Source organism: Armigeres subalbatus, chromosome 2 (genome assembly GCF_024139115.2).
Source record: "Armigeres subalbatus isolate Guangzhou_Male chromosome 2, GZ_Asu_2, whole genome shotgun sequence".
Taxonomy (NCBI): domain Eukaryota; kingdom Metazoa; phylum Arthropoda; class Insecta; order Diptera; family Culicidae; genus Armigeres; species Armigeres subalbatus.
The window spans coordinates 309,443,942-309,456,492 of NC_085140.1; the positions used below are offsets into that span (position 1 = coordinate 309,443,942).

General features: G+C 38.4%; 1 protein-coding gene across 1 annotated transcript in view; it reads left to right on the forward strand.

The window, feature by feature from the left end:
• The first annotated feature begins 554 nt into the window (after positions 1–554).
• Positions 555–12,551, forward strand: part of LOC134212570 (ATP-binding cassette sub-family C member Sur) — a 231,159-nt gene continuing 219,162 nt past the window's right edge. Inside the window, exon 1 of the mRNA XM_062690557.1 lies at positions 555–685. The gene's annotated coding sequence lies outside the window, so the exon portion shown is untranslated. The remainder of the gene's footprint in view (positions 686–12,551) is intronic.

A 12,551-nucleotide genomic window follows, 5' to 3' on the forward strand; every position in this document is an offset into this window, starting at 1 on the left:
AAATCTCCCAAATTGAGGTGAACGTGCCCCTGGAGCCGACGTTCTGATACCTGATACCTATTTCGATAACACCAAGAATTGTTATTTTTTCTACACGATCCTAGTTAAATGTTTAAACTTGGTTTCAGTGTAGTTAGTTACAGCCATCATATATGGTCTAGATTAAACGTGACTGAAACAATTCTCGTACAACTCGTTCTAAAAACACATAACTATGATATTATGATATTTTTACAGAAATTTTATTCGCTTTGTTTTGTAATCCGTGCATGTAAGCCTTCTAGAATGTAAAGCTCAATTCTTTAAAAATAGACATGCGTATGTGAGGCATACATGTAGCTAATGTCTAGAAACTGTGATTCGTCTTGTCCTCGGTGTCGGTTGTGCTAAATGTGTTTTGTCCCCCAACATGGCATGTTTGCTAAACGTTCCAAATAAGCCTTTGATGAATCAGCTGACTAGTTATAGGTAGCCAACGATGCTCATACACTAATCTAATTACATTCAAATGAGCTACATAAGAAATATGAAGAAAGACCAGTCAGTTCAGGGCACTGAATTGGTATTGTTCCAAACGCCGCGTTCGAATTGCATCGACTGAGATTTGTTTGCCGGTCATTGATCTAAGCCGATAAGGGTGCAATTTAATTAGTTTGCGTGAAGCCGCGCGTTTTTAGATTTGCAGGTGAAGGGGTTACTATCGGTAGTCTGCAATAGCATATGAAAAGTAATGAATGGAGCTGATTGAACTTGTGCGAAGTGATAATTATCGTTTCAATGCGATACCCATTCCGAATAAAGAGCATTTGAATCCGGTCGTGCAAAACACGTATGATATTAAAGTGATGAATTGAGTTGAATGAGCCCGTTCATTAGGTTTATTTATTGTTAGAAGTGAAAAGCATAAATGCTTTATTATAGTATAGTCAGACGAAAAAAAAAACAATTTGAATTCTTCCAAACATGCAATTTCATATACATAAAAATGAGCAGCAAGATTTGATTCAGTATTTGGGCAAGTCAATAGTGATTCCGCTAGATATCTGACCCACCTGATCTATATTTTCCAGATTGCTTTCATTGTTTTAATAAATTCTCAATCGCTGTATGAAGTCTTGCTTCATTAAATCCCATAACAGTTAAAAAGGATCTAGTTCTACAATCTATACCAAGCTACGGTAAACTGAACGGACAATGTAATCCGGTAAAATGTCACAGTTTCAGCTTAAAACAATAAATGCTTGTGAGAATGTGAGAACTATTTTAGAGCATCATTCACCACCGTACAAATCTGCAAATATTTCTCTTTTTGATGTACATATTGTGGACTAAAACAGAGACTACGGCGTATTTCATTCCTTCCGTTTTAAGCGAAGTAACAAACGTTACGCATTACCCAGCATTTTCATGTTTTTTTGGGAACTATAGACTATCACGCAGTTTAGATCTGTCTGTTATAATGATTCAGGCGAAACTCCATTTGTATAACTTAGGGGAAGAGGCCCCAAAACGCTCCCCGGGGCAAAACGACTTTTGGGTTTTCACTTATGTTTTCCATGTTCGAAACAGCCGTAAAACAAAACTAGACGTAAAATTATGTTGTTTAGGCGAAAAAAGTATCAAAATAAAAGAAAGGAAGGTTGGAGAAACCGAATTTTTCCACATTGATGAAACGTCTAACATTTCGGCGAGACAAAACGCCCTAGTGGAACTAACCTACAAAATACTATGCGTCTCCACGCACTGTGCAAACCAGAATGCTGATCCGCCGACGCGTGGTGCGTTGTTCCCTTAGAACTGCCGGCTGAAAGGCGTTTTACCTTATGAGTTTTCCGGCTACGAAATATCATTACTTTTTTTAAATGTGAATATTATCTATATTATTGAGATTTTTTATAATTTTAATATGGCATTAGCTGGCTATATTGTTTAACTGTTGAATGAGGTAGAAACACCAATGAAAATCGTTATAGCTAAGGCATAAAAGCAGTCTATGCTTAGCTAGGGCATATTGCCCCTCCTTCCCCTACTAGTCGACCCGGCAGACGTTGTGCTGCATAATAGGTGAAAATGCGCGTTCAAAATTGCCCATGCCAGGTTTCCATTTATTTATTTATTACCAACTTAGGCCGGAGTGGCCTGTGCTGCACATAAAAGTCTTCTCCATTCAGTTCGGTCCATGGCTGCACTTCGCCAACCACGCAGTCTGCGGAGGGTTCGCAAATCGCCCTCCACCTGATCGATCCACCTTGCCCGCTGTGCACCTCGCCTTCTTGTTCCAGTCGGATCGTTGTCGAGAACCATTTTCACCGGATTACTGTCCGACATTCTGGCTACGTGCTCGGCCCACCGCAGTCTTCCGATTTTCGCGTGAACGATGGATGGTTCTCCCAACAGCTGATGCAACTCGTGGTTCATTTGCCTCCTCCACGTACCGTTCGCCATCTGCACCCCACCATAGATGGTACGCAACACTTTCCTTTCGAAAACTCCTAGCGCGCGTTGGTCCTCCACGAGCATTGTCCAGGTCTCGTGTCCGTAGAGAACTACCGTAGTTTGGTACGTCGGCGAACTCTATTCGATCGACAAGACGCTCCTTGCGGGGTCCAAAGTACCGATTTCCAGCCACTATGCGTCTTCGAATTTCTCTCCTGGTATCGTTATCGGCGGTCACCAGTGAACCCAAGTACACGAATTCTTCAACCACCTCGATTTCGTCACCACCGATAGAAACTCGTGGTGGGTGGCTTACATTGACCTCTTTTGAGCCTCTTCCTATCATGTACTTCGTCTTCGACGTGTTGATGACTAGTCCAATCCGTATAGCTTCGCTTTTCAGTCTGATGTAGGCTTCCTCCATCCTCTCAAAGTTACGTGCCATGATATCAATGTCGTCGGCGAAACCAAATAACTGGACGGACTTCGTGAAAATCGTACTACTCGTGTCAATCTCTGCCCTTCGTATTACTCCCTACATATCGATGTTGAATAGCAGACACGAAAGACCATCACATGCCGTAACCCTCCACTCGTTTCGAAAGGAAAAAAACTGAAACTCGAACTACGCACATCACCCGATCCATTGTCGCCTTGATCAACTGTTTCAGTTTTCGTGCATTAGCTGCCATAGCTGGTCCCGATCGATTGTATCATATGCGGCTTTGAAGTCGTGGAAACGTTGTGTTCACGGCATTTCTGCAATACCTGACGTACGGCGAATACCTGATCTGTGGTAGAGCATTCACCCATAAATCCCGCCTGGTACTGCCCCACGAACTCTCTTGCAATTGATGTTAGTCGGCAGCATAAAATTTGAAAGAGTACCTTGTAGGCGGCGTTCAGAAATGTGATTGCGCGGTAGTTGCTACAATCCAGCTTATCGCCCTTTTTGTAGATGGATCACACGATACCTTCCATCCACTCCTGCGGCAGAACTTCATCCTCCCAAATCTTGGTAATCACCCAGTGCAGCGCTCTAGCCAGTGCCTCACCATCGTGTTTAAACAGCTCTCCTGGTAGTTGGTCAACTCCAGGGGCTTTGTTGTTTTTCTGCCGGCCGATTTCCTCCTGCATTTCCTGGAGATTCGGAGCCGGAAGTCGCATGTCCTGCGCGCGTGCTCCTAGGTTCATTACCATACCACCACCGTTGTCTGCCATATCGCCATTCAGGTGCTCTTCGTAGTGCTGCCGTCACCTTTGGATCACCTCACGCTCGTTTGTAAGAAGGTTCCCGTTTATGTCCTTACACATATCGGGCTGTGGCACGTGGCCCTTACGTGAACGTTTCAACTTCTCATAGAACTTTCGTGCGTTATTAGCGCGGTACAGTTCCGTCTCATCACGGTCTCGATCTTCTGCTGGCGCTTTTTCCTCCGGAAAATCGAGTTTATGCTGTTCCACGCCCATTTGTATCGTGCCTCGTTGGCCCTCGTGCGGTGTTGCAACAATCTCGCCCATGCTGCATTCTTCTCCTCAACTAAACTGCTCACATTCGCCGTCATACCGTCGTTTCTTTATCGAATATCTCTCCAGCCATCTTCAAGAGATGCTTGGGATGTTGGGAGTGCCACTTCCAGTTGCTGCGCGTAGTCTTGGGCTAGTATACCGTCTTGTGGCCGCCCAATGTTTAGCCGCGGCGGACGACTCCGACGCGTGTTGTACACCGTCGAGAGTTTTGAGCGCAGACATACTGCAACGAGGTAGTGGTCGGATTCAATATTCGCACTGCGGTAAGTGCGTACGTTCGTGATGTCGGAGAAGAATTTACCGTCGATTAGAACGTGGTCGATTTGATTTTCCGTTACTTGATTAGGTGATTTCCATGTGGTATGCAGACTATCCGGTTCGATGACCCGTCTATACATTTCCACCCTTCCTACCTGAGCGTTCATGTCACCGATGACGATTTTGACGTCCCGCAGTGGGCATCCATCGTATGTCTGCTCCAGCTGTGCATAGAACACCTCTTTCTCGTCGTCGGGTCTCCCTTCGTGTGGGCAGTGCACGTTGATGATGCTATAGTTGGAGAAACGGCCTTTTATCCTCAGCTTGCACATCCTTGCGTTGATTGGCTGCCACCCAATCACGCGTTGGCGCATCTTTCCCAGCACTATGAAGCCGGTTCCCAGCTCGTTGGTGGTGCCACAACTTTGGTAGAAGGTAGCCGCTCGATGACCGCTTTTCCACACTTTCTGTGCTGTCCAGCAGATTTCCTGCAGCGCTACAATGTCGAAGTTGCGGGGATGTAAGATGCAGTTCTATGTTCCCAGCTTCCAATCGTGATCCTGTATTCGTCGCCTAGGTCGTTGCCGATTGTATTGAGTCGTATTATCTTCTATGTCGTTCGTAATGGATGTTTTTAAAGGCGGCTTATTGAGCCTGCGCAAACCTCCTGTCTCGTCGGAGGGCCGTCGTGTCAGGGCTGTTTAGCGTCCCACCTAACACCAGGACTTGGGCTTGTGGGCTTTGAGCGGCACACGGTCGCTTTGGCGGAGCCTACTTGCGGATACATACAGCTTTTTATACAGGTTTAACAGGGCCCACTGTCAAACCCCACCACATCCTAGGCAAGCCCCACAACTCGCAGATGGCCTGGGGAGGGATCGTCAAGCCCTTGGACATAGTCCCTGCTGCCCCCATACGATTCTTAATATCCAAGTTTCCATACGATTCTTAATTTTAGTTTTTCACGATTCTCTCAACCTTACGCGTAATTTTCGCATGAGGAAATATCATATAAACCCGCCGGAACCGATAACGAACATATCTGCTGAAGGAATAATGAAAAATCATCCAGCCGTTTTCGAGTTAAGGCTCCCCCAGACCTAAACGATTTCATCGCCGCGACGGCGACAACTAGTCGCCGCGATTCTATCGTTGGGTCGCTGCAGGCAGTGTTCTGTTTACGCTTCCATACCAACGACGACAGAATCGCTGTCGCGTCGCGTGTGTTTGGGGGAACCTTTATGCGGATACGAACACAGACCATTTCATTTTGATAAATATATGTTTTGTTTTCGGATTCATCGTCTTGGTCAAGAAAGAACTGTCAAGACATGTCAGCAACTGCCTCAATCATTCATTCAAAAAAACCCAGATTAATCCACCTAGCAGTGATGATGCCTTTCTCGTGCATTATAAAATATATTGAAAGAATCACATTAGAGGATCTTATTCTCTTTAGGAGAATAGATCACATTTTTTCGATCATTTTGCATGTTTTTGCATTAGTTGAAATGCATCGCCATCATTATCGGAAAAAAAATTTTTTTTTTGGTTTTGAATTTTTTTTCCAAGGGGGGACCCTTGGGAAAAAACAATAATTTTTCAATAATTCCGAAATGCAATGTCCGATCGAGCCAATTTTCAATAGCAAACAATGGGACCGCATTCCCCGTCGAATGCAACTTGTTGCGAGAAAATCGGATAATGCTAAGTTCCAAAAAGTGTGTCTACAAAATTTGTACACATACACACATACACACACACACACATACATACATACACACATACAGACATCACATCAGTTCGTCGAGCTGAGTTGATCGGTATATAACACTATGGGTCTCCGGGCCTTCTATCAAAAGTTCTTTTTTGAAGCAATCATATAGCCTTTCGGTACAACTTTGTTGTACGAGAAAGGCAAAAAAAATGCAAATTCAAGTTCAAAAATCCAAAAAAATTTCAATAACATTTGGTAGTACCCACCCCCTCCCCCAAACGCGTTACGTAATTTGTGAACAGACCCTGAAGGCAACGTAAAAAAACGATTCTGTTTTTCCACGATTTTTTTTTCGCTCGTATATAATTTTGTTCGTGTATCTTCAATTTGCCTCCATTTAGCCATTTATGATGGGTGCAAAATGTAGAAAGTATAAATCGTGTAAAAACAGAATCCAGTGAATGTGCAATTTCTATTACATTATTCATTCATTCTTTCATTTAATTAGCTAAACAAATAAGGGACCTTTCATAAATAACGTAACGCTGTAGAGAGAGGGAGGGGGTCAAACTGAGCGTTACGATCTATACAAAAAATAAAACTTCCAAACAAAAAGTGTTACGAAGGGGCAGGGTGGAGGTCCAAAATCATCATATTTAGCGTTATGTAATTTGTGAAACAATACACGGTTCGAAACCACATCTCTCCATTCTCGATTGCGCTCCACGCTGTTCAGCCCACTTCGCTCCACGCCTTCTTGTACCTGCGAACAACGGATCAGAAGCGAACAACATCTTTGCAGAGTTGCTGTCCGGCATTCTTGCAACATGCCCTGCCCGTCGTACCCTTCCGGAATCTACCGAAAATTCCATTAGTGGACTTCGAGATCTGATTTCAGCAGCCGTAGACAGAGGATTAAATTTGATGATGGTATTAAGTTGATTTTTACTGTAGAGAGAACCATCCATCGTGAAAATCGGACGACTACGGTGGGCCGGGCACGTAGCCAGAATGTCGGATAGTAATCCGGTAAAAATGGATCTCGACAAAGATTCGACGGGCACAAGAAGGCGAGGTGCGCAACGAACAAGGTGGATCTACCAGGTGGAGGACGATTTGCGGACCCTCCGTAGATTGCGTGGTTGGTGACGTGCAGCGATGAACCGAGCCGAATGGAGAAGACTTTTATGTACTGCACAGGCCACTCCAGCCTTTGTCTGAGAAAATAAAATAAATAATTGATTTTTGTTTTGTTGGATTTTGTTTAGTTTGATTTTGTTATGTTTGAAAATTGATTTTTGTTGTTATATTTTTTATACTAAAATGGATTTGAATGACTGACATACTCAACGCGTGATTGACCTCCATAATATTTCGTATTGCGTCATTATGTACAACAAATATAAAATCCTTTGAATTTTGGAAAAATCTACGTAGATTTCAAGGAGGAAGGAGGGGTTTTAGAAAAGTCTACAAAAGTCTACTAGGGGGGTTTTAAAATGTAAAAAAATGTGCTAAATACGTGGTTTGGACACAGCCCCTGGGATAGGATTAACCCCCTCCCCTTAAGTGAATTTTTGACTATGTGGATGATTGTTTTCCCTGTGTTTTTAGACTTTATTGGTAGATCATCTCAATTTGTACTGTACATTTTTTTTTTATTTCTTTATGTATTTGTTAGGCACTCTGTGTTACTTAACCGCTACTGTGCCGAGATCTACTGTGGTATTCTGCTCTACAGAATCCACACATAATCTATTTTTAGATTTCCATTACCATTATTGTTGTCGTTGCCAGTCCATCTCATCGTGAGTCCATTGTGTCCGTTTGTCCATGTCGTGTATCCAAACAAAGATCGTTGCATTGTTCGGTTGCCATTAATCCGGGTAACGTTGGAGGAATGCCTCCGAGAAGAACAAGTTGTCAGTCGTCATCAGGCAGCAGTGACGGTAAGGCGCGTACCCCAAACGCCACCGTATGGGCTGCGGATCTGGCGACTGACGAGGGTTTGGTAGAGGGGCTGGGAATCGAACCCATGATCAATCGCTTGTAGGGCGAACGTGTAGCCAACTACGCTACGGGACCCCCTGTACAATATTTAGGTATTTGAATTTATTCTTCGACCCCTCCCAGATTGCATCTGTATTCAGACTGCAAAATGGAGTGAGTTTCAATATTCGGCTTAATTGCAAACGATTGATCTTCGACTTTACGCAAAGCTGCGCTCCGCACGAGCTCGGCTTCGACTTAAATCCCCCCTAATGGATGGCAATAAACAAGTTGGTAATCACAATAAATAACATCGACGTGCGTCTGAAAACGATACATGAAGCACGCGTTCCCCCGAAAGCGACTGAACATCGTTATTGACGCTAAATACATACTTCCTGACTGCTGGACGTGTTTGAAGTCGGTCGAATTGAGAGGGAGACGTTCCCTCGGCAAAGCACATTATTGAAATGGTGCAAACTTTGGCCTCTCGCCATTTCCACGTTTAGGAACGGTGATAGGGTAAGGGAGGTATTTTGGACCACTTTAGGAGATAGCTAAACAATTTTTCGAATAAAAGTTGGATTTTGTAATAATGCTTGATCATTTCCCTATGCAACTAAAAAGTGGTGAATGCTAAGTAAGATTTGTAGGTAAAAATGTTGTAAATCCCACCGAAAGAACCAAACTATCATAAATTCTGAAGATATGTAAGATTTAATTTTGGACCACCTGTTTTTATTTTCGACCACCTATTGAACATATTTTGGACCACTCGAATAATTTTGTATTGCTTGCAAAGTTATGTAACTATTAGATTAAATAAGTGATCTCCAGCATTTTCGGCGATTTCATCCTTAAAGTTCTTGTAAGAAATGCATTTTTAAGCACTTTAAGGATTAGAACAATATCTGCCAGCTAAGGGTATTGAAGCTAATATCAAATTCAGTACCACTCGGTGCAGCATCATCGAAGCAAAACAAACGTGTGGCCCATGGCCGTGATGTATGCACCTGATCACTCTAACCCTGCCATATCTTTTTATATAGTTTCCCAGATTTGTTCCATTTGCGTCATTGATAGTTTGTTACCCGGTTCTTCCTTGCTCATTGCACATTCTTTTTCCAAACGATCGTATGGAAATAATGAAAACAGTTACATGTTGGTTTGATAGACATTTTTCTAGGGCTTACATCAATTATCGGTAATTTATAAATGCGGTATGAACAGTAATTTATGAATGTTTTGATACTAGAGAAACAAATGGTTGGTAAAAACAAAAGTTTAAGAGATCTAGATCTTAAAAAGAAGATATGTCGAAAATATGTTCGGTTCAATTAAAAATGAACCTATTTTGGACATGCCTCAGAATACTGTTTTTAAACTTATAATGTTTTGTTCGAGATATGAAACTGCTTCAATAAGGTTTTAATAAGTCAACAACATCATTGCCATATTTTAAATCTATGTACAAATAAATTTACAGCTTTCGAAAGGTGACTTCAATTTTACAATGTCGTCTTGATTTTGGTCTAATCCAGCAGGAATGATTAAATTCTTGACAATATTTTTCATAATTGCTATATTTTATATAAAACAAATGTAGGAGATACCTTATGGATAGTTTCTTTTTGCAATAAAATGTATATGTTGCATGTTTTATTTAGTTTTGTGTGATATAAATGCAAAATTTAGCAAGGTGGTCCAAAATATAAGCCCGGTCCAAAATACAGCCGTTACCCTATTTATGAACTGTTAACGGCTTGGCAAACATTCTAGCCACGAGACAGTGATTTCTACGATGCGTTAAGCCTTTTTATGCGTAACAACTTGCTCCGACCGTATAGTCGAATGGACACATTTCCAGGCTGTTTTCAGTTCTTTTGCTTCGATAAACATGACTCGTATAGATAGTTATTTATGATTACTGAATAATTGATGTGATCCGAGGAAATATGACGCATTTTTCGTCAGTAGGCATTCTCAGGGTAGGGGGAGAATCATCACAAATTTATTGCGTTTATGACTTCCAAATGGTTCTGCTAAATAACACCAATCACCAATAAAAGAATTCCTTTTTTTTTTTTCAAATTATCGTGTTGCAGATTCAATTGATAGAAATTGATTTATTTTTCTATTTGCATAACATAGCGGACCCAGTCCCAAAAAAAATTCTGCTTGACTTTGATGTAAATATTCGACAAAATAGTGATCGCTATTGAGTAGTGAATAGCGATCACTATTTTTTCATATTTCCCAAAAAGAGAGTATATTTCGTTTGAGCCGGCATAAAACCCAAACCCAACTCAATCGAACTAGTTTCTGAGCTTGTTCAAGCACCAGCGAAAATGTTTTTTATATTTTTCAATGATTTTATGTGATAGAGCAGCGGCTCTCAACCATTTTATTAAATGGTTCCCCTTGAGGTCTTGACTTTGCATGAGGTATCCCCTAAGAACTTTTGCTGAGAATTTATATTCTAGTCATGACTTCTATTTCAACCGTTTGAATACGTGAAAATGTATCCGATAGCAGGGAGAGAAGATTGACTATTGGATTTTTATTTGGGTTCTGTTCGCTGGCAATAAAAAAATTCAATTTTTTTTTCTGAGGCGTGAGCCAGTTATTTGTCTCAGCCAATTCAGGATCTATTCGAGAGAAACAAGATTTTTTTTTATAATTTAAAAAGTCTTTATTTTCCAAAAATAGTCACATCATGGAGTAGACCTTCTTCTAAAAACCATTTTTTTCAATATTCGCTTCTGGTACTATAAATCATGAATATCAATCAAACAAAAATGCATGGAAATGCAAAAAATGCAATGTGCTATAGATATCCCATTTATCAAAATGTTACATCAGAATATTTTCGCAAAAAAAATTTTGGACGTGTCCCGTGGAAATGCTAGAAAAGAGATAATTTATTCCTTTATTTATTATTTATTCAGAAGATTATGATTCCTTTTAACTTATATTCCCTTTCCATAAAGACTTATGATTAATTATTTGCGAGCGTCTTAGGGGAAATGTTACACGGTTAAACGACTATTTTCTTCCTTTTACTTCCACTAATTAATTTTTAGGTATCAAACAGATACGCATTTCGTCCTCCACTTGAGGACTTCTTCAGTGTTTTGTTATCGACTGAAATTGTCGATACATATACATACATAAATTTGTTTTTATATATAGGGAAAAGAAGTCAGTTGACGGCACTGGTCGGTTGTCGGCACCCCGTCGTAACTTTTGTCATTCTGATATTTACCATACGTGTGCTATGTAAGCACGGGAAGAATAAAGAATAAAGAATAAAGAATAAAGAATAAAGAATAAAGAATAAAGAATAAAGAATAAAGAATAAAGAATAAAGAATAAAGAATAAAGAATAAAGAATAAAGAATAAAGAATAAAGAATAAAGAATAAAGAATAAAGAATAAAGAATAACGAATAAAGAATAAAGAATAAAGAATAAAGAATAAAGAATAAAGAATAAAGAATAAAGAATAAAGAATAAAGAATAAAGAATAAAGAATAAAGAATAAAGAATAAAGAATAAAGAATAAAGAATAAAGAATAAAGAATAAAGAATAAAGAATAAAGAATAAAGAATAAAGAATAAAGAATAAAGAATAAAAGAATAAAGAATAAAAGAATAAAGAATAAAGAATAAAGAATAAAAGAATAAAGAATAAAGAATAAAGAATAAAGAATAAAGAATAAAGAATAAAGAATAAAGAATAAAGAATAAAAGAATAAAGAATAAAGAATAAAGAATAAAGAATAAAAGAATAAAGAATAAAGAATAAAGAATAAAGAATAAAGAATAAAGAATAAAGAATAAAAGAATAAAGAATAAAGAATAAAGAATAAAGAATAAAGAATAAAGAATAAAGAATAAAGAATAAAGAATAAAGAATAAAGAATAAAGAATAAAGAATAAAGAATAAAGCATAAAGAATAAAGAATAAAGAATAAAGAATAAAGAATAAAGAATAAAGAATAAAGAATAAAGAATAAAGAATAAAGAATAAAGAATAAAGAATAAAGAATAAAGAATAAAGAATAAAGAATAAAGAATAAAGAATAAAGAATAAAAGAATAAAGAATAAAGAATAAAGAATAAAGAAAAAAAAAAAAAGAAAAAAGAATAAAGAATAAAGAATAAAGAATAAAGAATAAAGAATAAAGAACAAAGAATAAAGAATAAAGAATAAAGAATAAAAAATAAAGAATAAAGAATAAAAAATAAAGAATAAAGATTAAAGAATAAAGAATAAAAAATAAAGAATATAGAATAAAGAATAAAGAATAAAGAATAAAGAATAAAGAATAAAGAATAAAGAATAAAGAATAAAGAATAAAGAATAAAGAATAAAGAATAAAGAATAAAGAATAAAGAATAAAGAATAAAGAATAAAGAATAAAGAATAAAGAATAAAGAATAAAAGAATAAAGAATAACGAATAAAGAATAAAGAATAAAGAATAAAGAATAAAGAATAAAGAATAAAGAATAAAGAATAAAGAATAAAGAATTAAAGAATAAAGAATAAAGAATAAAGAATAAAGAATAAAGAATAAAGAATAAAGAATAAAGAATTAAAGAATAAAGAATAAAGAA